The 18,312-nt window shown below is 47.7% G+C and overlaps 13 non-coding genes across 13 annotated transcripts; all 13 read right to left on the bottom strand.

Annotated features, from left to right (window-relative positions):
- Nucleotides 1-311: 311 nt before the first annotated feature.
- Nucleotides 312-502, bottom strand: LOC142723985 (U2 spliceosomal RNA). Its single transcript, XR_012875839.1, has one exon. It is a non-coding gene; the product is annotated as a U2 spliceosomal RNA (small nuclear RNA).
- Nucleotides 503-1,771: 1,269 nt separating this feature from the next.
- Nucleotides 1,772-1,962, bottom strand: LOC142723973 (U2 spliceosomal RNA). Its single transcript, XR_012875827.1, has one exon. It is a non-coding gene; the product is annotated as a U2 spliceosomal RNA (small nuclear RNA).
- Nucleotides 1,963-3,254: 1,292 nt separating this feature from the next.
- On the bottom strand, nucleotides 3,255-3,445 carry LOC142723961 (U2 spliceosomal RNA). The gene has a single exon (XR_012875815.1). It is a non-coding gene; the product is annotated as a U2 spliceosomal RNA (small nuclear RNA).
- A 1,284-nt stretch (nucleotides 3,446-4,729) lies between these two features.
- LOC142723949 (U2 spliceosomal RNA) lies at nucleotides 4,730-4,920 on the bottom strand. The gene has a single exon (XR_012875804.1). It is a non-coding gene; the product is annotated as a U2 spliceosomal RNA (small nuclear RNA).
- Nucleotides 4,921-6,212: 1,292 nt separating this feature from the next.
- LOC142723936 (U2 spliceosomal RNA) lies at nucleotides 6,213-6,403 on the bottom strand. The gene has a single exon (XR_012875792.1). It is a non-coding gene; the product is annotated as a U2 spliceosomal RNA (small nuclear RNA).
- A 1,284-nt stretch (nucleotides 6,404-7,687) lies between these two features.
- LOC142723924 (U2 spliceosomal RNA) lies at nucleotides 7,688-7,878 on the bottom strand. The gene has a single exon (XR_012875780.1). It is a non-coding gene; the product is annotated as a U2 spliceosomal RNA (small nuclear RNA).
- A 1,280-nt stretch (nucleotides 7,879-9,158) lies between these two features.
- LOC142723912 (U2 spliceosomal RNA) lies at nucleotides 9,159-9,349 on the bottom strand. The gene has a single exon (XR_012875768.1). It is a non-coding gene; the product is annotated as a U2 spliceosomal RNA (small nuclear RNA).
- A 1,296-nt stretch (nucleotides 9,350-10,645) lies between these two features.
- Nucleotides 10,646-10,836, bottom strand: LOC142723900 (U2 spliceosomal RNA). Its single transcript, XR_012875756.1, has one exon. It is a non-coding gene; the product is annotated as a U2 spliceosomal RNA (small nuclear RNA).
- Nucleotides 10,837-12,108: 1,272 nt separating this feature from the next.
- Nucleotides 12,109-12,299, bottom strand: LOC142723888 (U2 spliceosomal RNA). Its single transcript, XR_012875744.1, has one exon. It is a non-coding gene; the product is annotated as a U2 spliceosomal RNA (small nuclear RNA).
- A 1,292-nt stretch (nucleotides 12,300-13,591) lies between these two features.
- Nucleotides 13,592-13,782, bottom strand: LOC142723876 (U2 spliceosomal RNA). The gene has a single exon (XR_012875732.1). It is a non-coding gene; the product is annotated as a U2 spliceosomal RNA (small nuclear RNA).
- A 1,300-nt stretch (nucleotides 13,783-15,082) lies between these two features.
- Nucleotides 15,083-15,273, bottom strand: LOC142724066 (U2 spliceosomal RNA). Its single transcript, XR_012875915.1, has one exon. It is a non-coding gene; the product is annotated as a U2 spliceosomal RNA (small nuclear RNA).
- A 1,300-nt stretch (nucleotides 15,274-16,573) lies between these two features.
- Nucleotides 16,574-16,764, bottom strand: LOC142724054 (U2 spliceosomal RNA). Its single transcript, XR_012875904.1, has one exon. It is a non-coding gene; the product is annotated as a U2 spliceosomal RNA (small nuclear RNA).
- A 1,272-nt stretch (nucleotides 16,765-18,036) lies between these two features.
- LOC142724042 (U2 spliceosomal RNA) lies at nucleotides 18,037-18,227 on the bottom strand. Its single transcript, XR_012875893.1, has one exon. It is a non-coding gene; the product is annotated as a U2 spliceosomal RNA (small nuclear RNA).
- Nucleotides 18,228-18,312: the final 85 nt, after the last annotated feature.

Here is an 18,312-nt window from a genome sequence, read left to right as displayed (position 1 = left end):
AATCAATCAATCAGTGGCTGGCTCAGGTGCAGCTCTTTAACTTACCTAAAAGGGAGGGCGGAGAGAAGACAAGGAAGGTGAATGAGGTGTTCCAATGTGAAATGCCGGAAACACAGAAACACAGACGACACACAACAAGAGGTGGCAATCTATTCATTAATTGCATTTAATCAATGAGCTCATTATCACTCATGCATTGTCCAACAGGTGTTGAAATAATGGGATTAAAAGGGGAGATCCCTTCAGAAAGACAGAAACAATAGCAAAGACAAAAAACACTTTTGGAATCTGCTTTTAGTCAACACATAAGGAAAGGGTGCACCGGTCCTGGAAATACTGCAATACCAGGTCAATGCGTGGAGTGGACAGAGCAAGCTCTATTTCCATCTCCCTGTTCTAAAAATCCATTTAATATATGGTCCCCAGATAGGGGACGTATCAGATATTAAACTGATAAGAACAGATACTACACTTGATCTTAGCCAAAAGGCCGAGAAGCGATAACCCGAACGGGCCGCGCGTTGCCCGAGCCTGCCCGATACTGCTGTTCAGCCCTTGCAGCGATTCAGCCTACTTCTAGGCAATTCCATGGGGCCCTGCAGGCTCACACACTCACAGCTACACGGGAGGTGAATAAAGGCCGGAGAGGAAGCCAGACAGGATTTGCTTCTTTTGCTTGCACCACAATGCAGTGCTGAAAGAGGAGGAATCTACATAAAAACGCCTTCCTGGCAACGCCCAAATGCCCTGCTGCCATGCAGATAAACACTGGCAGCGGCAGCAAGTGCATGCCCACAGCCACCCCTTGTTCCTTCACACCTTGTATCAGCTGTAATCCAGTCCAGTCCAGTGCTGCCTGCTGAGCAGCACTGACCAACACTGCCTGGGCCCAGGCTTTTATCTCTGAGGCCCCATTATGATGTCAGAAAGCTGGCTCTGGAATCCTGAGGGCTCCACTATGACACGTGCAAAGTTCCGTCTGAACTTTATATAAGACGGTGAGGCTCAGTCAGTCACTCAGTGTTGCCTGAGAGGGCAACACTGCAACAGCCGGCCGCCAGGCTGTCTTTTTTTTGCACAGCTAGTTGCCTCCAGGAGGCCACAAGAGGGAGACAAGGGACTGCAAAATGGAAAATAGGCATCCACCAACTTTACAGACAACTTCTCCTTGCTCCTACAACCTCCATCCTTGCACAGTTTGTTATTCTTCTAGGTAACATAGTAACAAATCCAAATTGCTGCTCTCTTTGTAGGCAAGCAAGGCTTTGTTGCAACTGCAATTCTTACTTCTTCTTGAAATGTAGGGACGACAGTACATTCCATCACATCCATCTAGTGTACACAGGTAGGTCCATTGTGGCGGGCAGGCGAGCGGGCTTGGCTGCTTTATTGGCTGTTTGCTGTTCCCCTACTCCACTCCACTATTTGACTGTTGTGCTGCATCAATCAATCAATCAATCAATCAATCAATCAGTGGCTGGCTCAGGTGCAGCTCTTTAACTTACCTAAAAGGGAGGGCGGAGAGAAGACAAGGAAGGTGAATGAGGTGTTCCAATGTGAAATGCCGGAAACACAGAAACACAGACGACACACAACAAGAGGTGGCAATCTATTCATTAATTGCATTTAATCAATGAGCTCATTATCACTCATGCATTGTCCAACAGGTGTTGAAATAATGGGATTAAAAGGGGAGATCCCTTCAGAAAGACAGAAACAATAGCAAAGACAAAAAACACTTTTGGAATCTGCTTTTAGTCAACACATAAGGAAAGGGTGCACCGGTCCTGGAAATACTGCAATACCAGGTCAATGCGTGGAGTGGACAGAGCAAGCTCTATTTCCATCTCCCTGTTCTAAAAATCCATTTAATATATGGTCCCCAGATAGGGGACGTATCAGATATTAAACTGATAAGAACAGATACTACACTTGATCTTAGCCAAAAGGCCGAGAAGCGATAACCCGAACGGGCCGCGCGTTGCCCGAGCCTGCCCGATACTGCTGTTCAGCCCTTGCAGCGATTCAGCCTACTTCTAGGCAATTCCATGGGGCCCTGCAGGCTCACACACTCACAGCTACACGGGAGGTGAATAAAGGCCGGAGAGGAAGCCAGACAGGATTCTTTTGCTTGCACCACAATGCAGTGCTGAAAGAGGAGGAATCTACATAAAAACGCCTTCCTGGCAACGCCCAAATGCCCTGCTGCCATGCAGATAAACACTGGCAGCGGCAGCAAGTGCATGCCCACAGCCACCCCTTGTTCCTTCACACCTTGTATCAGCTGTAATCCAGTCCAGTCCAGTGCTGCCTGCTGAGCAGCACTGACCAACACTGCCTGGGCCCAGGCTTTTATCTCTGAGGCCCCATTATGATGTCAGAAAGCTGGCTCTGGAATCCTGAGGGCTCCACTATGACACGTGCAAAGTTCCGTCTGAACTTTATATAAGACGGTGAGGCTCAGTCAGTCACTCAGTGTTGCCTGAGAGGGCAACACTGCAACAGCCGGCCGCCAGGCTGTCTTTTTTTTGCACAGCTAGTTGCCTCCAGGAGGCCACAAGAGGGAGACAAGGGACTGCAAAATGGAAAATAGGCATCCACCAACTTTACAGACAACTTCTCCTTGCTCCTACAACCTCCATCCTTGCACAGTTTGTTATTCTTCTAGGTAACATAGTAACAAATCCAAATTGCTGCTCTCTTTGTAGGCAAGCAAGGCTTTGTTGCAACTGCAATTCTTACTTCTTCTTGAAATGTAGGGACGACAGTACATTCCATCACATCCATCTAGTGTACACAGGTAGGTCCATTGTGGCGGGCAGGCGAGCGGGCGGGCTGCTTTATTGGCTGTTTGCTGTTCCCCTACTCCACTCCACTATTTGACTGTTGTGCTGCAATCAATCAATCAATCAATCAATCAATCAATCAATCAATCAATCAATCAATCAATCAATCAGTGGCTGGCTCAGGTGCAGCTCTTTAACTTACCTAAAAGGGAGGGCGGAGAGAAGACAAGGAAGGTGAATGAGGTGTTCCAATGTGAAATGCCGGAAACACAGAAACACAGACGACACACAACAAGAGGTGGCAATCTATTCATTAATTGCATTTAATCAATGAGCTCATTATCACTCATGCATTGTCCAACAGGTGTTGAAATAATGGGATTAAAAGGGGAGATCCCTTCAGAAAGACAGAAACAATAGCAAAGACAAAAAACACTTTTGGAATCTGCTTTTAGTCAACACATAAGGAAAGGGTGCACCGGTCCTGGAAATACTGCAATACCAGGTCAATGCGTGGAGTGGACAGAGCAAGCTCTATTTCCATCTCCCTGTTCTAAAAATCCATTTAATATATGGTCCCCAGATAGGGGACGTATCAGATATTAAACTGATAAGAACAGATACTACACTTGATCTTAGCCAAAAGGCCGAGAAGCGATAACCCGAACGGGCCGCGCGTTGCCCGAGCCTGCCCGATACTGCTGTTCAGCCCTTGCAGCGATTCAGCCTACTTCTAGGCAATTCCATGGGGCCCTGCAGGCTCACACACTCACAGCTACACGGGAGGTGAATAAAGGCCGGAGAGGAAGCCAGACAGGATTTGCTTCTTTTGCTTGCACCACAATGCAGTGCTGAAAGAGGAGGAATCTACATAAAAACGCCTTCCTGGCAACGCCCAAATGCCCTGCTGCCATGCAGATAAACACTGGCAGCGGCAGCAAGTGCATGCCCACAGCCACCCCTTGTTCCTTCACACCTTGTATCAGCTGTAATCCAGTCCAGTCCAGTGCTGCCTGCTGAGCAGCACTGACCAACACTGCCTGGGCCCAGGCTTTTATCTCTGAGGCCCCATTATGATGTCAGAAAGCTGGCTCTGGAATCCTGAGGGCTCCACTATGACACGTGCAAAGTTCCGTCTGAACTTTATATAAGACGGTGAGGCTCAGTCAGTCACTCAGTGTTGCCTGAGAGGGCAACACTGCAACAGCCGGCCGCCAGGCTGTCTTTTTTTTGCACAGCTAGTTGCCTCCAGGAGGCCACAAGAGGGAGACAAGGGACTGCAAAATGGAAAATAGGCATCCACCAACTTTACAGACAACTTCTCCTTGCTCCTACAACCTCCATCCTTGCACAGTTTGTTATTCTTCTAGGTAACATAGTAACAAATCCAAATTGCTGCTCTCTTTGTAGGCAAGCAAGGCTTTGTTGCAACTGCAATTCTTACTTCTTCTTGAAATGTAGGGACGACAGTACATTCCATCACATCCATCTAGTGTACACAGGTAGGTCCATTGTGGCGGGCAGGCGAGCGGGCGGGCTGCTTTATTGGCTGTTTGCTGTTCCCCTACTCCACTCCACTATTTGACTGTTGTGCTGCATCAATCAATCAATCAATCAATCAATCAATCAATCAATCAATCAATCAGTGGCTGGCTCAGGTGCAGCTCTTTAACTTACCTAAAAGGGAGGGCGGAGAGAAGACAAGGAAGGTGAATGAGGTGTTCCAATGTGAAATGCCGGAAACACAGAAACACAGACGACACACAACAAGAGGTGGCAATCTATTCATTAATTGCATTTAATCAATGAGCTCATTATCACTCATGCATTGTCCAACAGGTGTTGAAATAATGGGATTAAAAGGGGAGATCCCTTCAGAAAGACAGAAACAATAGCAAAGACAAAAAACACTTTTGGAATCTGCTTTTAGTCAACACATAAGGAAAGGGTGCACCGGTCCTGGAAATACTGCAATACCAGGTCAATGCGTGGAGTGGACAGAGCAAGCTCTATTTCCATCTCCCTGTTCTAAAAATCCATTTAATATATGGTCCCCAGATAGGGGACGTATCAGATATTAAACTGATAAGAACAGATACTACACTTGATCTTAGCCAAAAGGCCGAGAAGCGATAACCCGAACGGGCCGCGCGTTGCCCGAGCCTGCCCGATACTGCTGTTCAGCCCTTGCAGCGATTCAGCCTACTTCTAGGCAATTCCATGGGGCCCTGCAGGCTCACACACTCACAGCTACACGGGAGGTGAATAAAGGCCGGAGAGGAAGCCAGACAGGATTTGCTTCTTTTGCTTGCACCACAATGCAGTGCTGAAAGAGGAGGAATCTACATAAAAACGCCTTCCTGGCAACGCCCAAATGCCCTGCTGCCATGCAGATAAACACTGGCAGCGGCAGCAAGTGCATGCCCACAGCCACCCCTTGTTCCTTCACACCTTGTATCAGCTGTAATCCAGTCCAGTCCAGTGCTGCCTGCTGAGCAGCACTGACCAACACTGCCTGGGCCCAGGCTTTTATCTCTGAGGCCCCATTATGATGTCAGAAAGCTGGCTCTGGAATCCTGAGGGCTCCACTATGACACGTGCAAAGTTCCGTCTGAACTTTATATAAGACGGTGAGGCTCAGTCAGTCACTCAGTGTTGCCTGAGAGGGCAACACTGCAACAGCCGGCCGCCAGGCTGTCTTTTTTTTGCACAGCTAGTTGCCTCCAGGAGGCCACAAGAGGGAGACAAGGGACTGCAAAATGGAAAATAGGCATCCACCAACTTTACAGACAACTTCTCCTTGCTCCTACAACCTCCATCCTTGCACAGTTTGTTATTCTTCTAGGTAACATAGTAACAAATCCAAATTGCTGCTCTCTTTGTAGGCAAGCAAGGCTTTGTTGCAACTGCAATTCTTACTTCTTCTTGAAATGTACGGACGACAGTACATTCCATCACATCCATCTAGTGTACACAGGTAGGTCCATTGTGGCGGGCAGGCGAGCGGGCGGGCTGCTTTATTGGCTGTTTGCTGTTCCCCTACTCCACTCCACTATTTGACTGTTGTGCTGCATCAATCAATCAATCAATCAATCAATCAATCAATCAATCAATCAATCAATCAATCAGTGGCTGGCTCAGGTGCAGCTCTTTAACTTACCTAAAAGGGAGGGCGGAGAGAAGACAAGGAAGGTGAATGAGGTGTTCCAATGTGAAATGCCGGAAACACAGAAACACAGACGACACACAACAAGAGGTGGCAATCTATTCATTAATTGCATTTAATCAATGAGCTCATTATCACTCATGCATTGTCCAACAGGTGTTGAAATAATGGGATTAAAAGGGGAGATCCCTTCAGAAAGACAGAAACAATAGCAAAGACAAAAAACACTTTTGGAATCTGCTTTTAGTCAACACATAAGGAAAGGGTGCACCGGTCCTGGAAATACTGCAATACCAGGTCAATGCGTGGAGTGGACAGAGCAAGCTCTATTTCCATCTCCCTGTTCTAAAAATCCATTTAATATATGGTCCCCAGATAGGGGACGTATCAGATATTAAACTGATAAGAACAGATACTACACTTGATCTTAGCCAAAAGGCCGAGAAGCGATAACCCGAACGGGCCGCGCGTTGCCCGAGCCTGCCCGATACTGCTGTTCAGCCCTTGCAGCGATTCAGCCTACTTCTAGGCAATTCCATGGGGCCCTGCAGGCTCACACACTCACAGCTACACGGGAGGTGAATAAAGGCCGGAGAGGAAGCCAGACAGGATTTGCTTCTTTTGCTTGCACCACAATGCAGTGCTGAAAGAGGAGGAATCTACATAAAAACGCCTTCCTGGCAACGCCCAAATGCCCTGCTGCCATGCAGATAAACACTGGCAGCGGCAGCAAGTGCATGCCCACAGCCACCCCTTGTTCCTTCACACCTTGTATCAGCTGTAATCCAGTCCAGTCCAGTGCTGCCTGCTGAGCAGCACTGACCAACACTGCCTGGGCCCAGGCTTTTATCTCTGAGGCCCCATTATGATGTCAGAAAGCTGGCTCTGGAATCCTGAGGGCTCCACTATGACACGTGCAAAGTTCCGTCTGAACTTTATATAAGACGGTGAGGCTCAGTCAGTCACTCAGTGTTGCCTGAGAGGGCAACACTGCAACAGCCGGCCGCCAGGCTGTCTTTTTTTTGCACAGCTAGTTGCCTCCATCCAGGAGGCCACAAGAGGGAGACAAGGGACTGCAAAATGGAAAATAGGCATCCACCAACTTTACAGACAACTTCTCCTTGCTCCTACAACCTCCATCCTTGCACAGTTTGTTATTCTTCTAGGTAACATAGTAACAAATCCAAATTGCTGCTCTCTTTGTAGGCAAGCAAGGCTTTGTTGCAACTGCAATTCTTACTTCTTCTTGAAATGTAGGGACGACAGTACATTCCATCACATCCATCTAGTGTACACAGGTAGGTCCATTGTGGCGGGCAGGCGAGCGGGCGGGCTGCTTTATTGGCTGTTTGCTGTTCCCCTACTCCACTCCACTATTTGACTGTTGTGCTGCATCAATCAATCAATCAATCAATCAATCAATCAATCAATCAATCAGTGGCTGGCTCAGGTGCAGCTCTTTAACTTACCTAAAAGGGAGGGCGGAGAGAAGACAAGGAAGGTGAATGAGGTGTTCCAATGTGAAATGCCGGAAACACAGAAACACAGACGACACACAACAAGAGGTGGCAATCTATTCATTAATTGCATTTAATCAATGAGCTCATTATCACTCATGCATTGTCCAACAGGTGTTGAAATAATGGGATTAAAAGGGGAGATCCCTTCAGAAAGACAGAAACAATAGCAAAGACAAAAAACACTTTTGGAATCTGCTTTTAGTCAACACATAAGGAAAGGGTGCACCGGTCCTGGAAATACTGCAATACCAGGTCAATGCGTGGAGTGGACAGAGCAAGCTCTATTTCCATCTCCCTGTTCTAAAAATCCATTTAATATATGGTCCCCAGATAGGGGACGTATCAGATATTAAACTGATAAGAACAGATACTACACTTGATCTTAGCCAAAAGGCCGAGAAGCGATAACCCGAACGGGCCGCGCGTTGCCCGAGCCTGCCCGATACTGCTGTTCAGCCCTTGCAGCGATTCAGCCTACTTCTAGGCAATTCCATGGGGCCCTGCAGGCTCACACACTCACAGCTACACGGGAGGTGAATAAAGGCCGGAGAGGAAGCCAGACAGGATTTGCTTCTTTTGCTTGCACCACAATGCAGTGCTGAAAGAGGAGGAATCTACATAAAAACGCCTTCCTGGCAACGCCCAAATGCCCTGCTGCCATGCAGATAAACACTGGCAGCGGCAGCAAGTGCATGCCCACAGCCACCCCTTGTTCCTTCACACCTTGTATCAGCTGTAATCCAGTCCAGTCCAGTGCTGCCTGCTGAGCAGCACTGACCAACACTGCCTGGGCCCAGGCTTTTATCTCTGAGGCCCCATTATGATGTCAGAAAGCTGGCTCTGGAATCCTGAGGGCTCCACTATGACACGTGCAAAGTTCCGTCTGAACTTTATATAAGACGGTGAGGCTCAGTCAGTCACTCAGTGTTGCCTGAGAGGGCAACACTGCAACAGCCGGCCGCCAGGCTGTCTTTTTTTTGCACAGCTAGTTGCCTCCAGGAGGCCACAAGAGGGAGACAAGGGACTGCAAAATGGAAAATAGGCATCCACCAACTTTACAGACAACTTCTCCTTGCTCCTACAACCTCCATCCTTGCACAGTTTGTTATTCTTCTAGGTAACATAGTAACAAATCCAAATTGCTGCTCTCTTTGTAGGCAAGCAAGGCTTTGTTGCAACTGCAATTCTTACTTCTTCTTGAAATGTAGGGACGACAGTACATTCCATCACATCCATCTAGTGTACACAGGTAGGTCCATTGTGGCGGGCAGGCGAGCGGGCGGGCTGCTTTATTGGCTGTTTGCTGTTCCCCTACTCCACTCCACTATTTGACTGTTGTGCTGCATCAATCAATCAATCAATCAATCAATCAATCAATCAATCAATCAGTGGCTGGCTCAGGTGCAGCTCTTTAACTTACCTAAAAGGGAGGGCGGAGAGAAGACAAGGAAGGTGAATGAGGTGTTCCAATGTGAAATGCCGGAAACACAGAAACACAGACGACACACAACAAGAGGTGGCAATCTATTCATTAATTGCATTTAATCAATGAGCTCATTATCACTCATGCATTGTCCAACAGGTGTTGAAATAATGGGATTAAAAGGGGAGATCCCTTCAGAAAGACAGAAACAATAGCAAAGACAAAAAACACTTTTGGAATCTGCTTTTAGTCAACACATAAGGAAAGGGTGCACCGGTCCTGGAAATACTGCAATACCAGGTCAATGCGTGGAGTGGACAGAGCAAGCTCTATTTCCATCTCCCTGTTCTAAAAATCCATTTAATATATGGTCCCCAGATAGGGGACGTATCAGATATTAAACTGATAAGAACAGATACTACACTTGATCTTAGCCAAAAGGCCGAGAAGCGATAACCCGAACGGGCCGCGCGTTGCCCGAGCCTGCCCGATACTGCTGTTCAGCCCTTGCAGCGATTCAGCCTACTTCTAGGCAATTCCATGGGGCCCTGCAGGCTCACACACTCACAGCTACACGGGAGGTGAATAAAGGCCGGAGAGGAAGCCAGACAGGATTTGCTTCTTTTGCTTGCACCACAATGCAGTGCTGAAAGAGGAGGAATCTACATAAAAACGCCTTCCTGGCAACGCCCAAATGCCCTGCTGCCATGCAGATAAACACTGGCAGCGGCAGCAAGTGCATGCCCACAGCCACCCCTTGTTCCTTCACACCTTGTATCAGCTGTAATCCAGTCCAGTCCAGTGCTGCCTGCTGAGCAGCACTGACCAACACTGCCTGGGCCCAGGCTTTTATCTCTGAGGCCCCATTATGATGTCAGAAAGCTGGCTCTGGAATCCTGAGGGCTCCACTATGACACGTGCAAAGTTCCGTCTGAACTTTATATAAGACGGTGAGGCTCAGTCAGTCACTCAGTGTTGCCTGAGAGGGCAACACTGCAACAGCCGGCCGCCAGGCTGTCTTTTTTTTGCACAGCTAGTTGCCTCCAGGAGGCCACAAGAGGGAGACAAGGGACTGCAAAATGGAAAATAGGCATCCACCAACTTTACAGACAACTTCTCCTTGCTCCTACAACCTCCATCCTTGCACAGTTTGTTATTCTTCTAGGTAACATAGTAACAAATCCAAATTGCTGCTCTCTTTGTAGGCAAGCAAGGCTTTGTTGCAACTGCAATTCTTACTTCTTCTTGAAATGTAGGGACGACAGTACATTCCATCACATCCATCTAGTGTACACAGGTAGGTCCATTGTGGCGGGCAGGCGAGCGGGCGGGCTGCTTTATTGGCTGTTTGCTGTTCCCCTACTCCACTCCACTATTTGACTGTTGTGCTGCATCAATCAATCAATCAATCAATCAATCAATCAATCAATCAATCAATCAATCAATCAATCAGTGGCTGGCTCAGGTGCAGCTCTTTAACTTACCTAAAAGGGAGGGCGGAGAGAAGACAAGGAAGGTGAATGAGGTGTTCCAATGTGAAATGCCGGAAACACAGAAACACAGACGACACACAACAAGAGGTGGCAATCTATTCATTAATTGCATTTAATCAATGAGCTCATTATCACTCATGCATTGTCCAACAGGTGTTGAAATAATGGGATTAAAAGGGGAGATCCCTTCAGAAAGACAGAAACAATAGCAAAGACAAAAAACACTTTTGGAATCTGCTTTTAGTCAACACATAAGGAAAGGGTGCACCGGTCCTGGAAATACTGCAATACCAGGTCAATGCGTGGAGTGGACAGAGCAAGCTCTATTTCCATCTCCCTGTTCTAAAAATCCATTTAATATATGGTCCCCAGATAGGGGACGTATCAGATATTAAACTGATAAGAACAGATACTACACTTGATCTTAGCCAAAAGGCCGAGAAGCGATAACCCGAACGGGCCGCGCGTTGCCCGAGCCTGCCCGATACTGCTGTTCAGCCCTTGCAGCGATTCAGCCTACTTCTAGGCAATTCCATGGGGCCCTGCAGGCTCACACACTCACAGCTACACGGGAGGTGAATAAAGGCCGGAGAGGAAGCCAGACAGGATTTGCTTCTTTTGCTTGCACCACAATGCAGTGCTGAAAGAGGAGGAATCTACATAAAAACGCCTTCCTGGCAACGCCCAAATGCCCTGCTGCCATGCAGATAAACACTGGCAGCGGCAGCAAGTGCATGCCCACAGCCACCCCTTGTTCCTTCACACCTTGTATCAGCTGTAATCCAGTCCAGTCCAGTGCTGCCTGCTGAGCAGCACTGACCAACACTGCCTGGGCCCAGGCTTTTATCTCTGAGGCCCCATTATGATGTCAGAAAGCTGGCTCTGGAATCCTGAGGGCTCCACTATGACACGTGCAAAGTTCCGTCTGAACTTTATATAAGACGGTGAGGCTCAGTCAGTCACTCAGTGTTGCCTGAGAGGGCAACACTGCAACAGCCGGCCGCCAGGCTGTCTTTTTTTTGCACAGCTAGTTGCCTCCAGGAGGCCACAAGAGGGAGACAAGGGACTGCAAAATGGAAAATAGGCATCCACCAACTTTACAGACAACTTCTCCTTGCTCCTACAACCTCCATCCTTGCACAGTTTGTTATTCTTCTAGGTAACATAGTAACAAATCCAAATTGCTGCTCTCTTTGTAGGCAAGCAAGGCATTGTTGCAACTGCAATTCTTACTTCTTCTTGAAATGTAGGGACGACAGTACATTCCATCACATCCATCTAGTGTACACAGGTAGGTCCATTGTGGCGGGCAGGCGAGCGGGCGGGCTGCTTTATTGGCTGTTTGCTGTTCCCCTACTCCACTCCACTATTTGACTGTTGTGCTGCATCAATCAATCAATCAATCAATCAATCAATCAATCAGTGGCTGGCTCAGGTGCAGCTCTTTAACTTACCTAAAAGGGAGGGCGGAGAGAAGACAAGGAAGGTGAATGAGGTGTTCCAATGTGAAATGCCGGAAACACAGAAACACAGACGACACACAACAAGAGGTGGCAATCTATTCATTAATTGCATTTAATCAATGAGCTCATTATCACTCATGCATTGTCCAACAGGTGTTGAAATAATGGGATTAAAAGGGGAGATCCCTTCAGAAAGACAGAAACAATAGCAAAGACAAAAAACACTTTTGGAATCTGCTTTTAGTCAACACATAAGGAAAGGGTGCACCGGTCCTGGAAATACTGCAATACCAGGTCAATGCGTGGAGTGGACAGAGCAAGCTCTATTTCCATCTCCCTGTTCTAAAAATCCATTTAATATATGGTCCCCAGATAGGGGACGTATCAGATATTAAACTGATAAGAACAGATACTACACTTGATCTTAGCCAAAAGGCCGAGAAGCGATAACCCGAACGGGCCGCGCGTTGCCCGAGCCTGCCCGATACTGCTGTTCAGCCCTTGCAGCGATTCAGCCTACTTCTAGGCAATTCCATGGGGCCCTGCAGGCTCACACACTCACAGCTACACGGGAGGTGAATAAAGGCCGGAGAGGAAGCCAGACAGGATTTGCTTCTTTTGCTTGCACCACAATGCAGTGCTGAAAGAGGAGGAATCTACATAAAAACGCCTTCCTGGCAACGCCCAAATGCCCTGCTGCCATGCAGATAAACACTGGCAGCGGCAGCAAGTGCATGCCCACAGCCACCCCTTGTTCCTTCACACCTTGTATCAGCTGTAATCCAGTCCAGTCCAGTGCTGCCTGCTGAGCAGCACTGACCAACACTGCCTGGGCCCAGGCTTTTATCTCTGAGGCCCCATTATGATGTCAGAAAGCTGGCTCTGGAATCCTGAGGGCTCCACTATGACACGTGCAAAGTTCCGTCTGAACTTTATATAAGACGGTGAGGCTCAGTCAGTCACTCAGTGTTGCCTGAGAGGGCAACACTGCAACAGCCGGCCGCCAGGCTGTCTTTTTTTTGCACAGCTAGTTGCCTCCAGGAGGCCACAAGAGGGAGACAAGGGACTGCAAAATGGAAAATAGGCATCCACCAACTTTACAGACAACTTCTCCTTGCTCCTACAACCTCCATCCTTGCACAGTTTGTTATTCTTCTAGGTAACATAGTAACAAATCCAAATTGCTGCTCTCTTTGTAGGCAAGCAAGGCTTTGTTGCAACTGCAATTCTTACTTCTTCTTGAAATGTAGGGACGACAGTACATTCCATCACATCCATCTAGTGTACACAGGTAGGTCCATTGTGGCGGGCAGGCGAGCGGGCGGGCTGCTTTATTGGCTGTTTGCTGTTCCCCTACTCCACTCCACTATTTGACTGTTGTGCTGCATCAATCAATCAATCAATCAATCAATCAATCAATCAATCAATCAATCAATCAATCAGTGGCTGGCTCAGGTGCAGCTCTTTAACTTACCTAAAAGGGAGGGCGGAGAGAAGACAAGGAAGGTGAATGAGGTGTTCCAATGTGAAATGCCGGAAACACAGAAACACAGACGACACACAACAAGAGGTGGCAATCTATTCATTAATTGCATTTAATCAATGAGCTCATTATCACTCATGCATTGTCCAACAGGTGTTGAAATAATGGGATTAAAAGGGGAGATCCCTTCAGAAAGACAGAAACAATAGCAAAGACAAAAAACACTTTTGGAATCTGCTTTTAGTCAACACATAAGGAAAGGGTGCACCGGTCCTGGAAATACTGCAATACCAGGTCAATGCGTGGAGTGGACAGAGCAAGCTCTATTTCCATCTCCCTGTTCTAAAAATCCATTTAATATATGGTCCCCAGATAGGGGACGTATCAGATATTAAACTGATAAGAACAGATACTACACTTGATCTTAGCCAAAAGGCCGAGAAGCGATAACCCGAACGGGCCGCGCGTTGCCCGAGCCTGCCCGATACTGCTGTTCAGCCCTTGCAGCGATTCAGCCTACTTCTAGGCAATTCCATGGGGCCCTGCAGGCTCACACACTCACAGCTACACGGGAGGTGAATAAAGCCCGGAGAGGAAGCCAGACAGGATTTGCTTCTTTTGCTTGCACCACAATGCAGTGCTGAAAGAGGAGGAATCTACATAAAAACGCCTTCCTGGCAACGCCCAAATGCCCTGCTGCCATGCAGATAAACACTGGCAGCGGCAGCAAGTGCATGCCCACAGCCACCCCTTGTTCCTTCACACCTTGTATCAGCTGTAATCCAGTCCAGTCCAGTGCTGCCTGCTGAGCAGCACTGACCAACACTGCCTGGGCCCAGGCTTTTATCTCTGAGGCCCCATTATGATGTCAGAAAGCTGGCTCTGGAATCCTGAGGGCTCCACTATGACACGTGCAAAGTTCCGTCTGAACTTTATATAAGACGGTGAGGCTCAGTCAGTCACTCAGTGTTGCCTGAGAGGGCAACACTGCAACAGCCGGCCGCCAGGCTGTCTTTTTTTTGCACAGCTAGTTGCCTCCAGGAGGCCACAAGAGGGAGACAAGGGACTGCAAAATGGAAAATAGGCATCCACCAACTTTACAGACAACTTCTCCTTGCTCCTACAACCTCCATCCTTGCACAGTTTGTTATTCTTCTAGGTAACATAGTAACAAATCCAAATTGCTGCTCTCTTTGTAGGCAAGCAAGGCTTTGTTGCAACTGCAATTCTTACTTCTTCTTGAAATGTAGGGACGACAGTACATTCCATCACATCCATCTAGTGTACACAGGTAGGTCCATTGTGGCGGGCAGGCGAGCGGGCGGGCTGCTTTATTGGCTGTTTGCTGTTCCCCTACTCCACTCCACTATTTGACTGTTGTGCTGCATCAATCAATCAATCAATCAATCAATCAATCAATCAATCAATCAATCAATCAATCAATCAATCAGTGGCTGGCTCAGGTGCAGCTCTTTAACTTACCTAAAAGGGAGGGCGGAGAGAAGACAAGGAAGGTGAATGAGGTGTTCCAATGTGAAATGCCGGAAACACAGAAACACAGACGACACACAACAAGAGGTGGCAATCTATTCATTAATTGCATTTAATCAATGAGCTCATTATCACTCATGCATTGTCCAACAGGTGTTGAAATAATCGGATTAAAAGGGGAGATCCCTTCAGAAAGACAGAAACAATAGCAAAGACAAAAAACACTTTTGGAATCTGCTTTTAGTCAACACATAAGGAAAGGGTGCACCGGTCCTGGAAATACTGCAATACCAGGTCAATGCGTGGAGTGGACAGAGCAAGCTCTATTTCCATCTCCCTGTTCTAAAAATCCATTTAATATATGGTCCCCAGATAGGGGACGTATCAGATATTAAACTGATAAGAACAGATACTACACTTGATCTTAGCCAAAAGGCCGAGAAGCGATAACCCGAACGGGCCGCGCGTTGCCCGAGCCTGCCCGATACTGCTGTTCAGCCCTTGCAGCGATTCAGCCTACTTCTAGGCAATTCCATGGGGCCCTGCAGGCTCACACACTCACAGCTACACGGGAGGTGAATAAAGGCCGGAGAGGAAGCCAGACAGGATTTGCTTCTTTTGCTTGCACCACAATGCAGTGCTGAAAGAGGAGGAATCTACATAAAAACGCCTTCCTGGCAACGCCCAAATGCCCTGCTGCCATGCAGATAAACACTGGCAGCGGCAGCAAGTGCATGCCCACAGCCACCCCTTGTTCCTTCACACCTTGTATCAGCTGTAATCCAGTCCAGTCCAGTGCTGCCTGCTGAGCAGCACTGACCAACACTGCCTGGGCCCAGGCTTTTATCTCTGAGGCCCCATTATGATGTCAGAAAGCTAGCTCTGGAATCCTGAGGGCTCCACTATGACACGTGCAAAGTTCCGTCTGAACTTTATATAAGACGGTGAGGCTCAGTCAGTCACTCAGTGTTGCCTGAGAGGGCAACACTGCAACAGCCGGCCGCCAGGCTGTCTTTTTTTTGCACAGCTAGTTGCCTCCAGGAGGCCACAAGAGGGAGACAAGGGACTGCAAAATGGAAAATAGGCATCCACCAACTTTACAGACAACTTCTCCTTGCTCCTACAACCTCCATCCTTGCACAGTTTGTTATTCTTCTAGGTAACATAGTAACAAATCCAAATTGCTGCTCTCTTTGTAGGCAAGCAAGGCTTTGTTGCAACTGCAATTCTTACTTCTTCTTGAAATGTAGGGACGACAGTACATTCCATCACATCCATCTAGTGTACACAGGTAGGTCCATTGTGGCGGGCAGGCGAGCGGGCGGGCTGCTTTATTGGCTGTTTGCTGTTCCCCTACTCCACTCCACTATTTGACTGTTGTGCTGCATCAATCAATCAATCAATCAATCAATCAATCAATCAATCAATCAATCAATCAATCAATCAATCAGTGGCTGGCTCAGGTGCAGCTCTTTAACTTATCTAAAAGGGAGGGCGGAGAGAAGACAAGGAAGGTGAATGAGGTGTTCCAATGTGAAATGCCGGAAACACAGAAACACAGACGACACACAACAAGAGGTGGCAATCTATTCATTAATTGCATTTAATCAATGAGCTCATTATCACTCATGCATTGTCCAACAGGTGTTGAAATAATGGGATTAAAAGGGGAGATCCCTTCAGAAAGACAGAAACAATAGCAAAGACAAAAAACACTTTTGGAATCTGCTTTTAGTCAACACATAAGGAAAGGGTGCACCGGTCCTGGAAATACTGCAATACCAGGTCAATGCGTGGAGTGGACAGAGCAAGCTCTATTTCCATCTCCCTGTTCTAAAAATCCATTTAATATATGGTCCCCAGATAGGGGACGTATCAGATATTAAACTGATAAGAACAGATACTACACTTGATCTTAGCCAAAAGGCCGAGAAGCGATAACCCGAACGGGCCGCGCGTTGCCCGAGCCTGCCCGATACTGCTGTTCAGCCCTTGCAGCGATTCAGCCTACTTCTAGGCAATTCCATGGGGCCCTGCAGGCTCACACACTCACAGCTACACGGGAGGTGAATAAAGGCCGGAGAGGAAGCCAGACAGGATTTGCTTCTTTTGCTTGCACCACAATGCAGTGCTGAAAGAGGAGGAATCTACATAAAAACGCCTTCCTGGCAACGCCCAAATGCCCTGCTGCCATGCAGATAAACACTGGCAGCGGCAGCAAGTGCATGCCCACAGCCACCCCTTGTTCCTTCACACCTTGTATCAGCTGTAATCCAGTCCAGTCCAGTGCTGCCTGCTGAGCAGCACTGACCAACACTGCCTGGGCCCAGGCTTTTATCTCTGAGGCCCCATTATGATGTCAGAAAGCTGGCTCTGGAATCCTGAGGGCTCCACTATGACACGTGCAAAGTTCCGTCTGAACTTTATATAAGACGGTGAGGCTCAGTCAGTCACTCAGTGTTGCCTGAGAGGGCAACACTGCAACAGCCGGCCGCCAGGCTGTCTTTTTTTTGCACAGCTAGTTGCCTCCAGGAGGCCACAAGAGGGAGACAAGGGACTGCAAAATGGAAAATAGGCATCCACCAACTTTACAGACAACTTCTCCTTGCTCCTACAACCTCCATCCTTGCACAGTTTGTTATTCTTCTAGGTAACATAGTAACAAATCCAAATTGCTGCTCTCTTTGTAGGCAAGCAAGGCTTTGTTGCAACTGCAATTCTTACTTCTTCTTGAAATGTAGGGACGACAGTACATTCCATCACATCCATCTAGTGTACACAGGTAGGTCCATTGTGGCGGGCAGGCGAGCGGGCGGGCTGCTTTATTGGCTGTTTGCTGTTCCCCTACTCCACTCCACTATTTGACTGTTGTGCTGCATCAATCAATCAATCAATCAATCAATCAATCAATCAGTGGCTGGCTCAGGTGCAGCTCTTTAACTTACCTAAAAGGGAGGGCGGAGAGAAGACAAGGAAGGTGAATGAGGTGTTCCAATGTGAAATGCCGGAAACACAGAAACACAGACGACACACAACAAGAGGTGGCAATCTATTCATTAATTGCATTTAATCAATGAGCTCATTATCACTCATGCATTGTCCAACAGGTGTTGAAATAATGGGATTAAAAGGGGAGATCCCTTCAGAAAGACAGAAACAATAGCAAAGACAAAAAACACTTTTGGAATCTGCTTTTAGTCAACACATAAGGAAAGGGTGCACCGGTCCTGGAAATACTGCAATACCAGGTCAATGCGTGGAGTGGACAGAGCAAGCTCTATTTCCATCTCCCTGTTCTAAAAATCCATTTAATATATGGTCCCCAGATAGGGGACGTATCAGATATTAAACTGATAAGAACAGATACTACACTTGATCTTAGCCAAAAGGCCGAGAAGCGATAACCCGAACGGGCCGCGCGTTGCCCGAGCCTGCCCGATACTGCTGTTCAGCCCTTGCAGCGATTCAGCCTACTTCTAGGCAATTC

The sequence above is a fragment of the Rhinoderma darwinii genome, unplaced genomic scaffold, assembly GCF_050947455.1.
Source record: "Rhinoderma darwinii isolate aRhiDar2 unplaced genomic scaffold, aRhiDar2.hap1 Scaffold_568, whole genome shotgun sequence".
NCBI lineage: Eukaryota > Metazoa > Chordata > Amphibia > Anura > Rhinodermatidae > Rhinoderma > Rhinoderma darwinii.
This window is presented reverse-complemented; position numbering and strand designations above follow the sequence as displayed.